The 13401-nt window shown below is 46.0% G+C and overlaps 1 protein-coding gene across 1 annotated transcript in view; it reads right to left on the minus strand.

Annotated features, from left to right (window-relative positions):
- Positions 1-13401, minus strand: part of LOC105988833 (chromosome unknown open reading frame, human C1orf94) — a 34323-nt gene that overhangs the window by 16766 nt on the left and 4156 nt on the right. The window lies entirely within an intron of this gene.

A 13401-nucleotide genomic window follows, 5' to 3' on the forward strand; every position in this document is an offset into this window, starting at 1 on the left:
AACATGAGTATGACACCCAGCAGCACCTTCCTCACCAGAGGGTCAGAGAATGTGGTGAGGGGCCCAGTAGATACCAGCAATGAGTGCTGCTAGTATGGGCTGAGCCTGTCAAGCTCCTGTGAGGCCAGCAGGGCTGTGTACAAGGGAAGGCCACTTCTTCTCTTACCCTCCCCTTGCCCTTTTCTCTCCCTCTCTCCTACATACCCCTCTCTCCTTTCCCTCTCACCTGCCCTTTCCTCTCCTCCTCCCATCTTCTCCTCTCTCACTTATTCCCTTCCTTTTGCCTCCTTTCCATGTCTAGGCTATAAATAGCCCCACTCTTGTGGCTGTGCCCTTGGGAACAATCAGAATAAAGAGGTTGCCAACCCGTGGCCCCAAGTTTCTCATCTTCGTTCTCCTCCTCCTGCTCTACAAGGGAACAGGTAAGCCTCAAGTCTCCGGCATCCAACATTGGAAGGACTTGCTTCCCGCCTTCCCTCCCCACCCTCGGTGCTTTACAAAGCAAGCTGTTATGTCAGGAGCTTTGCTGAATCCTAAAGACTCACTACAATGATGTTAATTTTCAAAATCTTGATGATGATATTGTGGTTCCATTTGAACAACAGCAGCAACAAAAAAAGGAGTCCTTATCTCTCAGAGCCTCATGCTGGAGTATTTACAGATCAAATTATATCTAGAGTTTTCTTTTAAATTAATCCAGCACGAGGCAGGGGAAAAAGAGGGAGCTAAACAGAAAGAATAAAGGTGGGGCTACACACGATCCACTCTACTTGAGTCTGCTTGGTTTCTGTCAATCCTGTTATGGTGTGTGTGTGTGTGTGTGTGTGTGTGTGTGTGTGTGTGTGTGTGTGTGTAAACAAAAATGTTACACACATACACTTACAAAAAGCTCATCACAGAATCCTTTAAAGGAGCACAAGCCTGTCATACAGCAAGCCAGAAAATGTTCATGGTGTAGCTCCCTCCTAGCAGGCTATATTATCAGGGGTTAGATCAGTTGTGGTGTACGCCTAGAGGCCTTTGCCCAAACTGCCCCCCCATGCTATTGGCACCTGTGGAAATGCCGAAGGCACCTTTTGTCTCTACCTGCAGCCCTGTGGCATCTGAAAACACACCCATGTTGATCTTGGTTGCTACCTTCCAAACTCACAAGCAATCTTGGGGAACTAACTTCCAGAGCTTGTGCTCCCTTCTGGTTATTAGCCTCTGCACATCCAGTCCCATGAGGCTCTTAAGAAGTTGGCATTTCTAGACAGGGCAGCACCTTGTGCCAACAACAGAGCAGCCCAGCTGTCTCTGAGCCCTCTACCACCCCTCAAAGGCCATCCTGGACAACCTCTGTGTTGATCCTACCACCAGCTCAGAGAGTGGAGCCAGGCATCCACACCCACTCTATCTGATCCTCTCCTTGCCCTTGGTCATTACAGAGTGTCATCACTGTGAGTGGGAAGAGTGACCCAGACAGGCCTCCAGCCTTGTCACCATGCGGACAGGGAAGAAGCTGGTGTGGAGATAGGGCTGGTCCAGCTGCCCTCATTCTCCTCACCAGCCCCAGCCCACGCTTCCTTTCGCTTCTTTTCTGGAAGTTATCCAGTGACGTCCCCTGGCGCTTCCACTAAGGCTTCGCTCCTCCATCTAAATGCAATCAGGGACATTTCTGCTCCCGTCCTGTGCCTCCAGCCCGTGAAGATCATCACAGTGGATCCTGAGCCTGTCATCCATGGCATTAGTGGTCCCTGACAGCTTTGTGTCAGTTGTATGTCTGATGAGCTTGTCTGCGGAGGCTTTTGCCAATTTGCAGATAGAAATGTTGAACAGGAAAGAGTCTGAGGCAGGACCATGGGGACTCTGCTGGGGAGTTCCCCCTCCTCCACCAGCCTGGTAGTAATCTGGGATCAACACTTGGTGGGGAACAAAGCAGTCCAGTGCTACCATCCCTTCTCCACCATGCATGCAAGAGCCCCATGTCACATGCCTTGCCACCCTTGAGATGCGCCACATGGTTTAGAAGTCCCTGATCTTATGCCTACCCACCTCACTCACCCCTCCTCCTTCCACCCTCAAGAAAATCAGATTTGCTCATTCTTATTTGTTCTAGAAAACTACATGCCCACAGAGCTAAGACATGCTCAGAACTCAGATCCTACTTAAAACCCTCTCATAGAATCTCATTACTCATGGGATAAAAATCCAAACCCCTGATGATCCCCCCAAACACTACACACATGGGTTCCATCTCCCCCTCCTTCCAGCGACAACCTGCCTTTTATTATCTACTCCTTGAAAAACCACCTTCATTCCAGCCTCAGGGCCTTTGCATTTTCTATGGAATATCCCTCCAATCCCCTTCTCCCTCCATATATACCCCATTATTCTTGGACTGTCTCCTCATCATTCAGCCTCAGTTCACGTGTCCTGTTCTCAAAGCATCCTTTGCAGCCCACATTTTTTAATGCCCCCAGCCCTTACTAGGCACACTCCATCCCATCTACCTGTTTATTTCCTTCCTAGTGCTTACCACTATCATATACCTCCCCCTTCCACCTTTATTCCCCCACAACATCCACTCCACAAAGATAGACTCCTGTCTGGTTCACCCCAGAGGTCTCCAAGCCTAAGGAAGTACTTGGCTCATAACTCCAGCTCAGTAAGTACTTTTTGAATAAATGAATGAGCAAGCTCATTTTCCCTTGCCCTTGTCCCATCTCTCAGAGTTCTTCAATCCCCTGTATATATTCCTGTCCCTTTTTTGGAAGAATGCCTTAGCTCCTTCCACTACTTTCTGCCCTGTCTGGCTGTGGGACCACCTCTGACCTGGCATCTGTTGAGTTGATCAGATGACCTTAATTAACCATTCTATTTGGTCTCATCCTAAAAACTCTCAAGCTCTACAAGGTGTTCCCAGGGCAGACCCTAGGCAAGATCCATACTGATTCTGAGTGGTTCCATAAGGCTCACAGGAAGATTTCTCCTGCACCCCACAACTTTGCTGAGTTTAATGTTCTGTCTGAATTTCCTGGAACCCACCTTTTATTCTTTTCTTGGAGAAGCTTTGCTAGACCTGACACCTCTCTTGTGTTGTTCACTTTCTCCTTTGGATTCATTAAAACACACACACACACACACACACACACACACAAACTATCAGACTCTATCCAGTGATTCATTTAGTCAGGGCAACCAAATTCTTGATTCCTCACCCAGGAAGCAAGTCAGAATGTGTGCCCAGGCTCTGTGGCTCCACTTCTACACTGCCTCCCTCCTCCCTGCCCACCTCTAGAAATGATAGGTGTCTGATTGTGGCTCTGTACTCAGATGCCCGGCATTATTTCTGCATTTGTAGTGTACTGAGTCATGTGAAAATAAAGGCTATTGACTGGCTGGCACCCCTTCCCAGAATAATGACTAAGCAAGCATGTTGTTAGTTCCCCCAGCAGCAGTTCTGTGTACATGATAACACAGAGAAAAGATGAAAACTGCTATTCATCTGAGCCAAACAACAGGAAAAAAAAATGCAAGCAGAAAATGCGAGTGCTGGAGGAGAGCGCCGACACAAACATTTTCCTCCAGCGATGGCATCTTTACACCAACCACAAACACAGTTTCCAGACCGGGTGCCCCGGCCACCTGACTGATTAAAGAATGAAGCCGGTAGAAAGTGCTAGAGTCACGTATAGAGTTGGGCTCCAATGGTGGCCTGCCTATCTGCAGACTGACCTCCTGACTGTGGGTGAGACTTTTGGCTTCTTTATGTCTCTGCTCGAGGTAGAACAACATAGTGGCCTAGTGGACAGGTCAGTCCCCCAAGCACAAAGTAGAAACTAGATTCAAATCCCTACAGTTTCATGCAGGCCAGGCCTTTAAACAAGCAGTCAAAGTCTCAAGTCCCATCTCACAAAAATAATAAATTAAGCCTTATTGTGGGCTAAGAAGCCAACCACTATGTTAAGTACTTTTCATAGGAAGCTCTCATTAATCCCCAGGCATCCCCAATGGGGTCCTGTGATAAACTCATTAAAGATCCTCCACTTTATCACGCTTTCCAGGACCTGCACCCTTTCAGAGTTACCTCCATTCTTGGTTCAGTAAGAAGTCAGAGAGTTCCAATGTGCTTAGGCATTACGGCTTAATCTCTTATTTCTCTTGGGACCGGGAACCTCTAGGTAAACAGGCCCAGCTAACCAGCTACATGATGACACACCAGGTGGAGGAAGAGAGAACCACCATTGACCACAGTTGGCCAAACCTACCAGCTGAAGGCAGACCCACGAGGAAGAGCGCCAGCCCAATTCACCTAAGCACAGTCAACACCAGAAGAGCCACCTGGATGAAGCCAGTCTGAATTACTTCATTGTAAACATGATGGCTAGGGACATCGTTACAGTTTTCAGCCACAAAGTTTTTATGGTATTTTGTTATAAGTCAAAAGCTAACTGATACAAATGAAGAGATAATCATCCAGGTTTTAAACATGAAGAAGCCAAGGGACAGAGAAGTTAGGTGATTTTTCCAAAGGTCACAGAATTACAAAGGGACAAAAACAAGTGAACCAATACCTCAGGTTGCTTCTGCTAACTGTCCAGCTATCCTGCCTCGGAAACCAAGAGCAAAATGCTGTGTGGGAGGGTACCAGGGACATAGACCTAAATGAGGACAAGAGAGGCCTCATCAAGGCCTAACCAATCATAAGCATATAGCCAGGTGAACAATTCTAGAGGAGGGTTCTGGACACAGGGAACAGCGTGAATAAAGACCATGGTTGCTGGTGGGCGCTATGCTAAATGGAAGTTGGGGTGGCATGCTAATGGTGAGTGGGGTGGCACAAGGTGAGATCAGACAGAAAGGCCGGGTCAGAATCTGCCGGGCCTTAGAATTTTATTCAAAAGGCCTTGTTGGAATTCAAGTTGGGAGATTACAAAGCTCTGGTTCTCATGCATGGGGTCATGGGGGGTGCTGATGGGGCGGGACACAGACTTGAGCCACCACAACCTGTGATGACTCTGCTAGGTGCCAGGGACTACACCTGCCACACGTCCTCACTGTAATCACTAGGGATGAGGAAGCATGTTCTTTCCAAGTGTAGCAGGCGGCTCAGGAAAATTAAAAGGACTTTCCATGTTCACTCAAGAGAATCAGAATTGGACCCCAGGTCCATGTGACTCTCAAACCTTTCAAACCAAAATCAGAGGAGTGAAGGAGCATCAGACAATGAGAGGCCCTTCTAGAGGGGGTAGACACCCAGGTGTCCAGCCTGTATCTTCCTTAGAGGAGCTCTACTCTGGCCTCTGGTGGAGATTCTGTATGAGTCTGAGTCTTCCCATCTGGTGGACAAGCCCCAGCACCCAAGGGTGGTGGAAAGGGAGGCAGGCTTCCTGCTCTTATGTCAAGGTTACCTTGTATCTCCCTCTACTTTCTCTAAGCTTGAGATCCAGGACATACTATTCTTCCCCATATATATCCCACAGCAAAAATACAACTCATGCAAACATACACACCCATGCACGCATAACACACCACAGCAAGCTATTCACACAGTAGCTATGAACACACACACCACATATACACCCCTACACATTCATGTGCACAAACCAATGCACATATATACATACACAAAGAGCCATACACACCCATGCACTTATGCAAACCACCACATACTTCTTCCACCAGGAAGGACAGAAAAGAGGCAGGACAGGTGGACTCTATCTCTCTCATGACTTCTATGCCTGGACCATTTCTCTCGGTCTGGGGATTCTGGGGAAAGTGGGGGGACTGTCAGCTGAGAAAGGGTGCAGATTCAACAGTCACCCAAGTAGCCTGTGTCCAAAAGATACTTAGATGGCCTCCTTTGGTTGGGACATATCTGGTTAGGGGGAGGAGCTTGGGAAAGCATCAGCCTCCCCACACCCAGCCCTCCTTCACTTTCCAGGTCTTAGTGAGGATTAAATAAGAAGATGAATGTGAAAGCGCTTGGTAAATTGTAAGGGGCCCTATGCAAATGTTAGCGTCTCTGACTAGGAGAGCCAGAGAGCCTGGCCTTGCTGCAGGTTTTGGAGTCCTGCTGACCCAGTTCACAGCATGAAGGAGCCCTGTTCTCCAAGGTGTGAAGTCAGGGAAGGTCTCTGAGATCTTGGCCTCTTCATCTGCTAAGTGAGGATGAAATGCTGAAATCCTCCCCAGCTCAAAGGAGACAACCCTGTGAAATCTTCAGCTCCCAGAATGCCAGGCCTATTCATCTCACTTGCAGGCAAAGGCCTTCACACAGAACAGACTCTGTTTTTCAAGTGTCTCTGGCATATACTTTGAGCTCAGTAAAGGTCAGACTCCCTTCCTTCCTTCCTTCCTTCCTTCCTTCCTTCCTTCCTTCCTTCTTTCCCTCCTACCTTCCTTCCTTCCTTCCCTCCTTCCTTCCTTCCTTCCTTCCTTCCTTCCTTCCTTTCTTCCTTCCTTCCTTCCTTCCTTCCTTCCTTCCTTCCTTGTTCTATTTCCATGCTAATACTTCTTTGGCAAACTGTACCCTATCTTTGCCTTAGGTTGCCTAAGGTTGCTGTACCCTATCGTTGCCTATGGTAGGCCTAAGGTTCTTTTTCTTTGGCTCCCCCCTCCCCCTCTAAAGCAGGAAACTTCCATCGATGTGCATTAAGAGTGAATCTGAGTGCTCATTTCAAATGCAGATACTCTGGGCCTCCTTGGAAAAAAGGCAATTCTGTGTCTAGAATGGGGACTCAGGCATTTGAAACAGGTAACCTTTCCCCCAGCTGCCTTCTCTCCCTCCCACTTCTCCCCCCCCAACTCCTCCCTCCTGTTTGTACACTCAGGACACACCCTGGTACCTGGGAATCTCCCTCCAGCTGCTTTGCAGCAATTCTCTGCCCACCAGTCAGTCAGAGTAGGTACAGCAGCCTTAGAAAGTGTATTGGCATGTACAAAGGAGACACCTTACCTGCCCCCACAGCATCTCCCTGAGTCTTCCTCCAGGGAGAGGAATAGACTGGTGAGGTGGGCTATGGACTTGGGGGGGGGGAGGGGGAATGAAGCATGCAGTGAGCTGGAGAATGAGACAGGAAATACAGGGGAATAAATACAGCAATAAAGGAGCTTCGGCTGGGAGCTACAGAGTGATTCTTATTGTTCAAATTATCTTTAAAACTTTTCATTTGAATCTGTTTAATAAGGGAAGGCTTACCCTAAGAAAGAGTTTTTTTTTTAATGTGACTTGGGAGCTGAATTGGAAAGAACGTTGCAACAAAGATATTAAAACGGGGATTAAACCAAACCACTGGTGGCCCATCTCTGCAGGCTTCCACAACCTGCCACAAAGCTCCCGAAACTATAAAACTAAATTACAAAGGGGGACACGGGAAGTGGGACGTTAATCACGATGCATCTTCCTTGTCTTGCTCATGGCTCTTGATGCTAAGCAGAATATACTAAAGGACCCCTGGTGTCCAGTAGAACTCAGGCCTTGAAGCTCCACAGAGTTTCCATTCCTGCTCTGCTCCCTCTCAGTTGAATAACCCCAGGCAAATTGCCTAACCTTTCTGAACCTTACCTTACTATCTACAGAATGGTAGTATTACTGGACAACTACTAGAAAGGGTTGTAAAAACAATGAGACAAGGCAGAAAATTGAAATTCAGAACTTAGTACACATAAATTGCTCAAGGAATTACTAGTTGCCTGTTATGCAGCCTAAAGTAGGAGACACAACCCCTGCCACATCTTGGCTTATTGATAACTCTGCCTCCACATCCCTCACTTCTTTCTCTGAGCATTGTGGCCCTTTGCTCTGGGCCTCACTGTCCTCAGGGTGGTGTTGTAATGGCTCATCCATCATTGGCTTCCTCACACATTTGCGCATGCGTGCGTGCGCACACACACAGCACAGTCATGGAGTTCCAGGATTTTGGCTGGACAGAGGGGAGACAAAGACGAGTAAGACTCAGCCTTGGCCCTTGTGGAGCATGTGGTGAATGGGAAGAGGAGGCATTATTGCCACAAGATACTGTGTAGTAGTATGAGCCAGGTGACCACCATCCCATCAGAATTCCCATCTCAGAACTATACGGATAGGTATGTTTGCGGGGGCTGGGGGGGTCTGTGGAAAATGGACAGCGTGAGCACTGGTTTCACCCTGACTCTTGTACTGCATCGTGCTGTAAAAACACCCACCATGCGACCCTCAGAGCCAAGCAAGTGTTTGTCTCATGATATATTTTGCTTTCTCATATGAATAATAAGACTAACTATTATAGTTTCATGGTGTTTTGTTATAAGCAAATACACTGTCCCCATTTGAGTTATGCTTCCCCTAGCTTGCAATATAAAGTCTCCTCTCCTCACAGCATTCTTGACCTGTCATTTTTATCCTTCAATGATGATGGTAATTATGATGGTGGTGGTAGTGGTGTTGGTGTTGTTGACAAAGATGAGGATGGTGAGGATGGTAATGGTGATAGTGATGATGATGATGGTGATGATGTGATAATAATAGTGATGGAAACTATATGGTAATGCTGGTGGTGGTGGTGGTGGTAATGGTGATGCTGACAATGGTAATGGTGCTGTGAAAACATTATATACATTATTTCATTAACAAAGAACCCTTTTCAGATAGTTTAAGAAGCTTGGCTACAGCCAAGTTATATTAGATACCTTAACTCTCAGGAAAAGAGGTAAGATGTCAGCTTGCTTAAAATGAAAAGAGGATAATGGCATGTGCCTATAGTCCTAACACTTGGGAGGCCAAGGTGGGAAGATCACTTGAGCCCATGAGTTTTACATTAGCCTGGATAGCCAGACCTCCATTAGAAAGATGGAAAGAAGGAAGGAAGGTAAGAAGGAAGGAAGGAAGGAAAAATGGAGATTAAAAAAGAGAAAAAGGAGAAAAAGAAAAGAGAAGAAGAAAGGAAGAGAAGAAAAGAAAAAAGATAGATATGGAACCAACCCAGATGCCCCTAAGTAGATGAATGGATCAAGAAAATGTGGTATATATACACAATGGAATTCTATGCCTCCATCAGAAAGAATGACATTGCCCCATTTGATAGGAAATGGAAAGACTTGGAAAAAATTATATTAAGTGTAGTAAGCCAGGCCCAAAGAAACATAGGTCCTATGGTTTCCCTTACTTTCAATAACTAGTATATGTCTGGGGCAAGCAGAAAAGGTCAAAAGCTATGTACATATGACCAGATACGATAATGTTAAGCGGAATGAACACCAGGATAGTGACACAAGTGGGTTTTTTCTTTCTTGCTATTGTTTCTAATGTATTTATAATGTACCATGTGATTTTTTTTATTTCATTCCTCCTGCAGTATAACCTCTATTTTCACTGTATTTGATGTCAGTCCCCTGCATCTTGTATATACACTTCTCTAGCTTGGGGAGGGGAAGGGAAAAAACAAAATGCTTAAATAGGGATACAGATTGACCCATTGTAACAATGAGATGTATGAGACGCTATGTTGAAAAAATACTATACAATTTAGGTGGGGAAGGAGAAGGGTGGAATGTAGTTGTGGAGATGGGAGGGAAGAGATGGTAGGGAAAAAACAGAGGAGGAGGTAACAATGCTTGATAGGAAATGTACTCATTACCTTGCTCATGTAACTGTAACCCCTCTGTACAGTATTTTTACAATAAAAAACGTATTTTAAAAAAGAGAAAGAAAGAGAGAAAGAAAGTAAAAGAAAGAAAGAAAGAAAGAGAAGGACTTGGAATGTAGTAGTTTAATCGTAAACTGCTTGGCTATCGTGAACAAGTTCCTGGGTTTGATCTCTAACACTGAAAAGAGGAAGAGGAAAAGGAAAAAGGGTCATAGGCAAAGAGGAGGAGGAAGTAGAAGGAAAGAAATGTTGAGTGGGACAAGCAATGAAGACTCCAAAGGACAAGAACTGATTCTAGGTCTTTAAGGGTAGATAAGAGCTTGACTGTCAGAGAGATGGGGAGAGGGGTGTTCCTTCTGAAGTGAAGTAAGCAGAACAGAGGCAAAGCCATGCAGCATATCAAGATGTGCATTTAAAGGTAAAGTCAGGGCCTCCCATGGAGACCCTGGAAGGTTTGACCACAGGGTCTGAGCAGCATTGTTGAAGTGCCTCAGAGAATAGAGTTGGTGAAGGGTGGGAAACATCCTAGGGGAAAAAGATCCAAATGCACAGGGAGATGGGAAAAGGGAAGGAAAAGATCAAGAAAGGAGACAAGGGGGTGATGTTTAGGGGCACTGTAGAAGGGAAGAGCTGGCAGCCATGAGCCTCTGTCTGCTAGTATACTATTCCTACTTTGCTTTCAATTCACTTGAGAACCAAAGATGAGGATGCTTTGATGTCAATATGATGGGGCACTAAATCCCAGACTAGGGGCTCAAGAGAAGGGGGGTATGTGTTTAAGCTCAAGGGCTCAGAACAAAGGCTTTCAATCTGCAGCCTGGGGGGAATCTCTGCAATTATTTCCAAAAGATGGAGAAATGTGGGAGGTGTGTTTGCAAAAGGGGGTACACCCAGACACCCTCCAGGGGCTATCAAAGAGGTATCTGACTCTCCCAAGGGGAGAGGACGCTGGAGGCTTTAGACAAAAAAATAAAGTAAAATAAAAAAAATCTTCAGCACTGGTTTCTGTTCTGGAATACCAGCTCAAGTTTCCACCTGTGGGTCTTGCTCCTTGCACTCGTACTTTGAAAATAATAATAATAAAAAGATGTGTATCTTAAGCAACTCTTCCAGGAAAGCAAGCTTCATTCAATTGTTTCATGGCTCATTGGGAGAGCAATTCACACAAGGTAGCACGTTTGGGTTCTCAAATCTCATCGGCTTCACCCATGGGTGAAGTGGCTAGTTGGCTTGTGGGGTGAGAGTCGGCAGCCAAGATCTACCAAGGTAAGTGAAATACCACGTGGCACACACTTCTTCCTTCCCCAAAGCTGCCGGACAAGAAATCCTTTCTGTATTTGCTTTTTGTCTTTGTTTGGTTTTGAATGCTTCAGCAAAGTTTTTTTTTTCTTTCTAAAGATATAATCCCTGCTACTAAGGTCTTGGCTTAGAAAGATGGTCACCAAAGTCTTTGGACTCTGCAAACCAAACCAAAACAAAACAAAACACTGTATCTGACAACAAGGAGTCAACAAGGACCTGGAAGCAGTCACACAAGTTGACCACACCCAGCCAGACTATCCTCTATCCCTACCCTTGTCCTGCCCTGAACCTGCTGGACTCTTCCACAGGTGCCTTTTTTTTCTCCTCTTGAGAGCTAGCTCCGAGAAAACTTTCACCTAGAGAAACCTTCAGGACTATCAGGAATCATGGCATCCTCTGCTCCCAAGGCACTGCGCCCACCTCCTTCCTTCATACTCACAGTGCAGGGAGGACTTAGCTTTAGACCCGTTAGCTTTCTTCCCTTCCCCTGTGTGGGATACATTCCCAAGCCAGGTGTGGCCCATAGGAAGATTCCGCAGCACTGCTTTTCCTACCCAGCACTATTTTTTATCTTGTGCCACTGGCCGCCTTGTAAAAGACACTGAAGCTCCTCGAAGGAAGATAGAGGCTGTCTCCATCTTTCCATCACTCCATTCCTCTTTCAGACATTGTTGGGCAAATAGCAGGTGTAACTAAATGTTATAAATGTTTATTGCACGTCTGTTTTTAGATGAATCTTTGTTGTGCCCCATTCATTAATTGGGAGCCCTTGGAAGCAAGGGCTTCAGTCTGATTCATCTCTGAATCCCTGGAACTCAGCACCTTCTGGACCCCAGAAGGTAACAATAAGTCTTTGTTGAAGGGATCCAAAAATGGAAGAATTAACAAATGCCCCTCCTTAATCTGAGCGTTGGAGTGAACAGAAAATCCCCAACCCCCCCATCCTGACACTGTGAGGCTTTAGTGGTGAGGGAGATGAATGAATATGGAGTCCTTGAAATAAGTCAGTAAAACGTCTTTGCCACAGTTCTCTGCGCCCAAATTTAAGACTGATCAAGAAATAACTGCGCCTGGGAGCTGGTGGCTCATGCCTGTAATCCTAGCTACTCAGGAAGCTGAGTTCTGAGGATCACAGTTCATAGCCAGCCAGCCTGGGCAGGAATATCCATGAGATTCTTATCTCCAATTAACCACCAGAAAACTGGAAGTGGTACGGTGGCTCAAGAGGTAGAGCCCTCGCCTTGAGTTGAAGAGCTGAGGGACAGTGACCAGGCTCAGAGTTCAAGCCCCATGACTGACCAAAAAAAGAAAAAAAAGGGGGAGGGAGAGGGAAGAAAAAAATAACTGAGCAAAATTTTGTAGTTTCGTTGACTCTCAAAAGAACCACCGATACCTTACCAAAATGCTTTTCTCCCATTCTTCTCCTCCTCTATAAATAGGTACCATCATTCATCCAGGAGCTGGAAGCCTGAATCCTACTTGGATGGCTCTGTTCATGTGTTCTAAGCCATTGTGGGTCATCTGGCTCCTCTCCCAAGTACACACTGAACCCTGACTGTCTCCATTTGTGCTGCAGGTGCTGTGGCTCCACCCCCTTAACCATGAGCTCTCACCTGGATTACTGCACCTGAACCTCCCCAGAAGCTTCCAACTGCCTTGCTCACACCCCTGTGAGCCATCTCTGCACAGAGGCTTGCTAGATCTCTGCAAAAGAGTAGACTTAGCAGTGTTACACTCCTGGAAAACCTCTGCAGGCATACTACAACTTGTCCAATAAAGCTGAGTTTCATCAAGAGGTAGCCCCACATCCCTAACACTTTGCTTGCTACCCTTTGATGTCACCTTAGGCCACATATCCATCTCTTAGTTCCTCTGGACTGCCCTTTCAAAGCTCATTTCTCCCTCAAGGTCTTTGCATTTGTTCTCCATCTTGCCTGGATGTCTTTCCTAGGTTCGGCACTTGACTATCACACCTTTTTCTAAGCACCCAAGGCTCACTAAGAGGATCTGAAATGCCAGCCAAGGGGGCTCTTATAGATACTTTATTGTGTTTTATTTCCAGCATTGTTGGCTGAAGTTATGTCATTTATTTGTATGTGCTCATCCTTGATGTCTTCCAACAAAATACTAGTTCTCCATTGTGAAGTTATCATAGTTTTTATGTCATATATATTATATATTATTATTAAATTTCACTTGCTTTGTTTGGTTCACAGCTCTCTTCTCCTAATTTTTTTTCTTTTCTTCTTCTTTTGTTGCTGCTTTGTTGGTTGTGGGCCTGGATGCTATCCCTGAGCACTTTTGCTCAAGGCTAGTGCTCTACCACTTTGAGCCACAGCACCACTTCTGGTTTTCTGATGGCTAATTGGAGATTAAGAATCTCACAGACGGGGCTGGGAAGGTGGCTCAGTGGTAGAGTGCTTGCCTTGCATGCTTGAGGCCCTGGGTTTGATTCCTCAGCACCACATAAGCAAAAAGAAAAAAGCCGGAA

This window comes from Dipodomys ordii, unplaced genomic scaffold (genome assembly GCF_000151885.1).
Source record: "Dipodomys ordii isolate 6190 unplaced genomic scaffold, Dord_2.0 Scaffold51, whole genome shotgun sequence".
Lineage (NCBI taxonomy): Eukaryota > Metazoa > Chordata > Mammalia > Rodentia > Heteromyidae > Dipodomys > Dipodomys ordii.